We start from the raw sequence: 7846 nt of genomic DNA, 5'->3' as shown, positions 1-7846 counted from the left end.
TCCCCCATCAATCCTCATTGCTTTCCACTGGACCCACTCCAGGAGCTCCATGTCTTTTCTGTCCTGAGGAGCCCAGAACTGGACACAGTAAGGAGCATTTTCTACTTGAAAAGAGGTCGTAGTGAGATGGGGCCAGTCTCTTCTGCCCTTGCTTACAGTGAGGACTAGAGGAAGTGGCCTTAAGCTGAGACAGAAGAGATTCAGATTTTTTTCTCTTTTAGGGTGCTCAGACATTGGAATAAGTTGCACAGGTAGGTGGTGGAGTTACCATCACTGAAGGTATTTAAGAGATGTATGGATCTGACACTGGGTGATGGTTTTAGTGSTTTAGGGGTTACAGTGGTAGCATGGAGTGGGCAAACCATGTTCCCCTGTGCCATGCCATGAGCCAGCCACAGCTGCCCACATCCCTCTGGAAAGCCAGAGGTTGTGCCACTCACCTACCTGTGCAACATTTCCACTTCAGGGGTTCAGAAAGTCCTGTGGAGCGACCGATGCCACAGGCAGCCCCACACAATGCCTGGTGGTGGCACACTGGCCCAAGCTGTGGGTGCCCTCACAGAGTACCACCCTCACAGCTGGGTTCTGAAGTGAGTGCAATTGTATGTTATTGATCAAAAAAAAAAACCCTTTGGAGAACTGCCAAAGAGTAAAAGAAGATGTATGTGTTGGCTGGCAAGTGCTACAATACATCAAGACTCTGCTGAGATGGGACTTGGTAATGAGTTTGGGAATTTCGTCTTCCTCTGRCCATTTGTCATTATTGACCGTCACAGGTTCAATCACAGCTCAAAATAAGAAATGGCACCTGATGCCTCTTCTTTTTCAAGGATAGCTTTGAATCGACTCTTGAAATAGTGTGATTATTTCTTAGCAAGGTGAAAGAGTATTTTCCTCATCATAAGCAATCTGTTGGAAAATGAGGGAACATACTGTTCTYTTTTCAATTGCAACTCCAGTTAAAAAGCTTATTCTAGGCTGGCTTTGCTACTAACAGTTGCTTCATTACGTATTTTTTTGAATTGTRGAAACCAGTGCATCTCTATGGAAGGCCAGAGCAATGAATGATCTGCATCATGTACGTTCCCGCTCCTCTAGCTTGGAGGGCAATTGTTGCAATACAGATTTTGTCCTGTTTTTCCTGCTTTTCATCCTTTCCTCAGCAACAGTGCTTACTGCACCACTTTGATCTTGTAAACATAGGCACACACATTCCAGTTCTATACAGGACTGCCACTTTCTTCCTTATATTCTGAAATGTCCAAAGTCCAACTCCTAGAAAACTTCATGTTTTCCCTAGAGGAATATCTGAAGCCTCCCTTGATTTTTTTTTTAATGGATTAATGTGCATACACAAAAATAAACAAAGGTGTAAGTCAACAGCATCAAGCTCCAACATTTTTCAAGGTATGGAGGAATCTGTATGTCTGTACACTAAAAAATTGCCATAATCAAAACAAAGGCCATGAAACAGTTCTCCTCTTTCAGAAAGCAGCTCATCTAAAGCTGAGCACACAATTTCTGAACAATGTTTTTTTACAGACTTTGCCTTATTTATTCTTTAAGAAGTTGGCCTTTTGCTTATAAAAAGGGCAATGTGTCTTAGAAAAAAAGTGAAGCTAAGTTTCAATTTCACAGTGATTGTGCTTCGTACTCTATTGCCCTCAAAAAATTAACTCCCAGGTACTCCTCTAAATTTGGGGATTACTAAGACTGTTCAAGGAGCAAATCACTGTTCAATGGATRATAGAAAGATTCATTAAGAAAAACAGAAAAAGGCAGGGCAGGTTAGATCAAATGTCAGCAGTAGAGAAGCTGTTCTCATCTCCCTACTACAGCTGGTGCTGTAGTACTACTTGGATGATACCTTCTCCAGCTCCTGGCCTCTCATGGACTTCTATGGTTTATTTTTGTTAAGGTAACCTGACCTCTCAAACCAGATCCCCCTGGTCAGAGCAGAATATTTGTTGGAAATAATGAAATTTGAGTAGAAGCATATCAGAATTTGATCAAGGAAGATAGTCAAAAAGACCACAGTTTACCAACAGCTGGCAATCTTTCTTCTACAAATTTTCCTTGTTTCCTCCTACACTCTCCTTTTACAACTCGCCTGAACCCTTTTCACATCTCACTCACGCCTCTGCTCAGCCTGACAGGCACCACAAACACACCCTGTGGCAGACCTGAGRCAAGATCACACATGAGAGTTGTCCAGTCAGCAATTCTGGGAGATACTCATCTCCCTGCCTTCCTTGCTTCTGGGCAGATAGGACTAACATCCTTATGGGCCAGTTGTTGCACAGGCTGCTGCTTTCCTCTGTGTTGTTACCCTTTGGAATTCCAGCTCACTGTGCATGTAGAAACTCTGGGATTACAGCAAACAACAAGCTGAAAGTGGATCAGCAATGTCACAATATTGCAATAAAGGTGATCACCTTTTGGACTACATAAACAACAGCATAGTCTGCTAGACATAGGAAGCCATCCTGAAATCCTCCAGTCATACTCAACACTGGTTGGGTCTCTTGGGAAATATTGCCAAGTTTTTGGAGTGGTGTTTCAAAGTGAAACAGTAACACAATGCAAAGAGCTGTAAGAAGGGTCCAAGGCTCAGGATACACAACCTACAAGGAAATGGTGTCTTCACCTTAATGAAAGCTCGACTCTAATAACAGCCTACACATGCACACAACACAGAGMTGTGAGGGAGCAGAAGGGAATAAACTAGTTTCCATAATGGAGGGCTTGGTGCCATTATGCAAAGGATTATGAAACACACAGGAAGAGATGGCTTTGGAAGATTGATGAGGTTTCATTTTCAGTTTGTTTGTTTTTCATAACTACTGGAAGAAATATAAATACTGATAGCTGTGTGTAAGTTTGTCTTGAAACAGGGGACAGGCTTTAACTACCACAGTCTCCTGAAGCCCAGATTTTCTATATGAGCACAATAAAAAAGATATGGGGCTGCCAAGAATATGACACAYTGAGCTTGATAGAAGATGCATAAAGAGAGTGCCTTAGGTCATATTTTGTGCATTGTATATGGATTCTATAAATCATCATAGATGTGACAGAAAATAAAAACGTCATGGTTATGTGAAAATAGTATCAATACTCACTCCTTTCCTCAATAAGTCTTAAAGAATTGGACCAGAGAATAATAATATCAGAGAATAATAATTAGATTCATTGAATTGTTTAGGATGGAAAARRCCATTAAGACCATCGAGTCCAACYRTTAACCCAGCACTGCCAAAKCCACCACTAAACYGTGTCCCTAAGCACCACATCACATCTCTTAAATACCTCCAGGGATGGTGACTCAGCCACAAGCAGCCAGTTTCAGTGCTTAATAACCCTTCCAGTGATGAAATTCTTCCTAATATCCAATCTAAACCTCTCCTGTTGCAACTTGAGGCCTTTTCCTCTTGTCTTGTTGCTTGTTACTTGGGAGAAGAGACAAACCTCCCGTACAATTTTCTTTTAGGTAGTTGTTAGAGAGTCATAAGGTCACTCCTGAGCTTTCTTCAAGCTAAACACCCTCAGTTCCCCCAGCTGCTTCTCACAGACTTGTTTTCTAGACCCTTTCCCAGCTCCAGTGAAGAGTGTACCAATCCAAGCCACAAGCAGTCTGTTTTTTTCCAGAAGAATTCTGTGGGTTACGGTGTCAAAGGCTTTGCTCACGTCTAAACAACATCTAATTGTGCATTCCACAGTCAGAAAACCATCTGTATTTAAGATACTGATTTTTGCTTTTCAATTCAATGTTTGCTAAGACAGATTGTAAAGTACCAGTTTATGATTGTGATAATTGCCATAAAGTATTAGCAACATTTGATGTAGGAGGGCAGCATTATCCTTGTTTCATGCCAAATTTTCACTTGGCCTCATTGAAGTGATTGGTTTTGTTGGGATTTGTCAATATTAAGGCATGACATGTTCAGAAGATCAAGGAGGCTGTGTATTCACTTACATTTTTACTCAAACCTGCTCTCTGGCACTGATGTGCCGAAGCTCTGTGTAAATTGAGTATCCTTGCCTGCAAATGTCAGGCCCAGTCTTACCATCCTCACATCTATTGTTCTACTGAGGCAAACGGAACTGCTCCTGGGATCCATCCATCTTGGGTGTCAAGCTGAGAGACAGGCCAGCGTTAACAAAGTTCTGTTTAAATTCTGTATTGTTGTCGCAAGTTGCCGCAGCTGAACAGCGCTGTATAACGTGACATTCTTGAGCCTTATCTCCTTCAGAAACTAAAAATACACCCATCTATAAAAACTGGCAAGTCCACCATCCTGGGCAGTTCTAACCTAAAGCACTCTTTACGCTGGTACAATTCCCCATGACTATACACAAATATTTTGGCTGGCTGCACATGTTGGTTCCASTGTCCATTTTGTGAAATAATTGAAGTTAATGAAAACCAGGAGGCCTCCTTTGCTTAGCTAAGGGAGTTAAATTGTTTTGTATCAGCTTGGCAGTTTTGTCCTGAATGCACATGCTTGTACCCTCAAGACCCAGTTCTGTTGCATGTTAGTAACCACTACCTAATACTGGGGAAAAGTAACCCATGGTCAGGGGTTTAATCCGTTATCCCTTTTTGTCCTTGAATTTCCATTCATATAATAATTACCAATAAAGGGGTAGTAAGTAAGTAAGTAAGTAAGTAAGTAAGTAAGTAAGTAAGTAAGTAAGTGGAAATATCCCTTTGCCAACCCATGTATTTCCAGCAGCAGAGCAGAACCCTACTCTGAAAGGAAAAGGAGTAGGAGATGCAAGCAGTTATGGGGTGATACAGTACAACATGTGGTCAGGATACCAGCTTTAGAGAAATGCATGCAAATATTTTTGTTTTGCTTCATTTTTAAGCCACTTTTGGGGAAAACATGAAGAAATTGCTGGTATTGCTTTAAAATCATGATTTCACAGACACTTTTGTACCTGTTTTTTGATATATAACCTTGAAAATTGTTTGACTTAAATTTTGGGYCRGAAATTCTGCACACACTGCSTATTTGTTTTATGAAAYGTGATAGCAGCTGGAAAARAACAGGGCCTTTCCTGGCAATGGGGATAAACCTCTCAGTCATGAACTGCATCTCTCAGCAGTTTGTCCTGTGTGTCTTGCATCACATGCTGTCGTCTTGCAGTCATGAGTCACTTGCTTCAGCTCCCACTGCTGGGGATATCGGCTTGGCAAAGCTGTGCAGCTTATTCCCTGGGGAAATGTGCACACAAAGCAGTGGGAAGTCAGGCCTCTGCTGTGCTGGAAACAGAACAGATTTGCATTTGAGTTCAAGCTGCAGGGTGTACATGCTAAGTTGACTAATACAACAYCTATTTCTAGTCCTGTTACCTGGGTAGTGGTAATTTCATTTTGTTCTTTTCCTTCAGTGCTTACAAAGAAATTTTCTACTTTAAATTAACCTTTAAAAATCTGAATGAATTACAGTAAGTTCAGGCATGAGCTAAATAATTTGTACAGGTATTGTAATTTTATTGTAATTAGTAAAATAGCACTAATAAAGGACAGATTTCAGGAGTCTAAGAGATGCTGGCTCTGTCCCAGCCTGGAAATTCCTTCTAATTTGCTCTTGGTTTTGTCTGTGTTATTAGGGGACAGATYTCCCCACTCCTGTCACTTTGACCATTAGACTAATAGCAAAGTCTAACCTATTAGTTTCAAAAGTCTCCTGGGTTTTTCTCCTTAGTACAAAAATAAAATAGTAGAATGAAATTGGCAGACATTAGTGGCACCAGGATTTAATACCTAACTTTGAAACTTGCATTCTCAATGAATTTTCTCCAGGACGACTAACAACCTCCACAATTAAATAAGCTAAACTGATAGAAAAGGTATGAAAATTGCATGMGATAAATGGGCAAAAATGAAGAATTGCCATCTGTTTCTGGCAGATATTTGAGCTGTCTGACATTATCAGCAACAGTGGCCAGTTCCTTGGGCAGATATCATCATTGTCCACAGCCGGTTAATCAGCAAAAACATCTGCATTGTGTGCAAGCCCTGAACATGCCAGTGGCCAACTGCAAATTCCTGTGCCTGGCATTACAATGCACTACAATACTTCCTACTCTTGGCAGGCAACTCTGTGCAGCTCAGGCCCTCAGTGGACAATTTTGCAGTGAACAACAAAGAGCAATTTCTTGCCCTCTTGCCAGAACAGGTTCCCGCATGGATTTCTAAGGGAAAAATAGTGGGCACACTCTGCTCTCTGATGGTCTACTGGAAGGCAATGCAGACCTCATGAACGATTCCTATCCTCCTTTTCAAAGGGATTAATTAAAGACTGGAGGGCTTTCTTTTCAGAAATAAAATTATTACATGACAATATTGTGTAGAGACAAGTATATGTTATTGGATTAGACAAGTGTTTACAGTTTCAGTCTTCATTTTTTTAGTAGATGTCTCCCAGATGTTTGCTGTAGTGGCAAAGCCTATGAAAATATGGGTCAGGACTGGAAGGACATCTGCTCCCTAAACTGAGACTGGAATTAATTTCTCTGAGGGGCCTAACTCTTGGCACTTTGAAGTTTTTTCACAAACCTGTGAGGTAAGATTTAGTCAGGGACTCTTTCCCCATCACCATTTCTTGTTAAAGAGCAACATTTCCTTGCAGAGAGCTATTTTAGTATTGTATTCTCCTCTGAGCAAGATCATTGAGAAGAGTCCAAGCTGGAACCTGACCAAACCTTCATCGAATGAAAGCATTTAACAGCAGAAGGAAATTATATGAAATGGTGCATTGCACTCACAAATCTTACTGGGGGGACTGAGAACCCTGACTTTTTTGTCATTAGGAAGATCCTGAACTCTGGTTTCAGTCTTTCTGTTCAGTTTCTTTATCTTTCTGACCTAGTATGCMTGCTTTTGTGCTGATCTGCTCACAGGAGAGCCATGTTTGGAAGGTGGGCCTTTCAGGGGATGAGAATTTGCCATCTGGATGCAGGATCTGTTGGCATTGGCTCCATGTCCGGCTGCAGGTCGGGCATGAGTSGTGTCCCTCAGGGCTCTGCCTTGACCCTGGGGCTCTTGAATGGCTTCCCCAGTGACAGACAGTGGATCCAGCTYACCCTCAGCACGTCTGCAGGGGTGGGGAAGCTGAGTAGCACAGGTGACACACAGAAGGATGGGAATATGCACAGGGAAGGGGCAAGCTTGGGAAGTGAAACCACAAGAACCTCACGAGGTTCAACAAGGACAAGGGCCAGGTGCTGTACCCGGGAGCAACAACCGGTGAGGCTCTGTTGTGGATGGCTGAAGCAGCACTGCAGCATGGGAGAGTGCAGGGCATCACTGGGAGTGTGCTGGATGTACCAGAGGGGCTGGAATGTCTGGAGCTGCCATTGGTGAGGCCACCTGAAAGTGTTCTGGGCCAGGACTGAGGGACAAACAAAAAGACAGGGTGTCATTGTGGGAGGCTGCTCTTATGCCACCCAGCCAGGAGGACAGCACCAACAATTCATTCTTTAAAGAACCAAGGGACACCTCCAAATCAGCCCTTGTCCTTGTGGGGGAATTCAACTTGGAGAATGTCCACTGGGAACACCACACAGCTGGTCCAAACAGCTCCAGGAGAWTCCCAAAACAATTCCTTGGTACAGGGATTCGGAGATCCAACTCGGAAGGTGCCTCTGGGATTTGTTGCTTGTTCCCAGAGAGGCTCTCGTGGCTGACGTGGGGATTTTCTTGGCCACAGCGACTGAGCAGCTGCCGAGTTCCAGAGCTCTGCTGCTTTGCCTGCACCCGTCTGGTTCCTGACATGGACCAGGCACAGGTGAGCACGGCTGGAAAAGCAGCATCTTTTATTAGTTAATGTGTCCA

This window comes from Malurus melanocephalus, unplaced genomic scaffold (genome assembly GCF_030028575.1).
Source record: "Malurus melanocephalus ecotype Western Australia unplaced genomic scaffold, MMel_1.1 scaffold_379, whole genome shotgun sequence".
NCBI classification, from domain to species: domain Eukaryota; kingdom Metazoa; phylum Chordata; class Aves; order Passeriformes; family Maluridae; genus Malurus; species Malurus melanocephalus.
Note: the sequence above shows the minus strand (reverse complement) of the source record.